Below are 661 nucleotides of genomic sequence, written 5' to 3' on the forward strand. Positions count from 1 at the left end.
GACCTGGGAATGTTGCAGGGGGGTTACATTGGGGATGGGGGACTTCCCTTGAAGGAAGATACCTGAGCTGTAACCTGAGCCAGGAGCGGGGTTGGGAGAAGTGACACCTTCTGCCCGGGAGACTAGACAAAGGAGAGGAGGAGCTGGGGGGGCGGGGGGAGAGAGCTGCTGGAGGAGTTTTTAGTTTCAGTTTGGTGCTGGGTGGTGGAACGCAGGGAACCCCAAAACTGCGGTCTAAGCTCCCTGCCCCCAGGAGGACTTGACTGAGGGGTCCTGGTTGTACCTACAAGCTCTGTTTCAGACTGCCTTCCTACTGTTCAATAAACCGTCTGTTTTACTGGCTGGCTGAGAGTCACGGTGAATCGCAGGAAGAGGGGTGCAGGGCCCTGACTCCCCCACACTCCGTGACACCCCATGACAGCCCAGTCCCATCTCCCTCACCTATAGGGAGGGATTCCTGATGCCCCTCAGCGGGTACTCGGCGAAGGGGTGATGGGTCGGGGAAGCAGGGCTCCCAAAGGCGGAACCATACCCCCTCAGGCTCCACCGCCAGAGTGTGCAGTGCATGGATGGAGGAGAGGGCCGGGCACTTTATATACCCAGAGCCCAGGGTATCAGAGCAGGCTAGGAGAGGGGCACCCAGCCTCAAGCTTCAGGGTGC

This window comes from Terrapene carolina, unplaced genomic scaffold, assembly GCF_002925995.2.
Source record: "Terrapene carolina triunguis isolate 2854851 unplaced genomic scaffold, T_m_triunguis-2.0 Scaffold231, whole genome shotgun sequence".
Lineage (NCBI taxonomy): Eukaryota > Metazoa > Chordata > Testudines > Emydidae > Terrapene > Terrapene triunguis.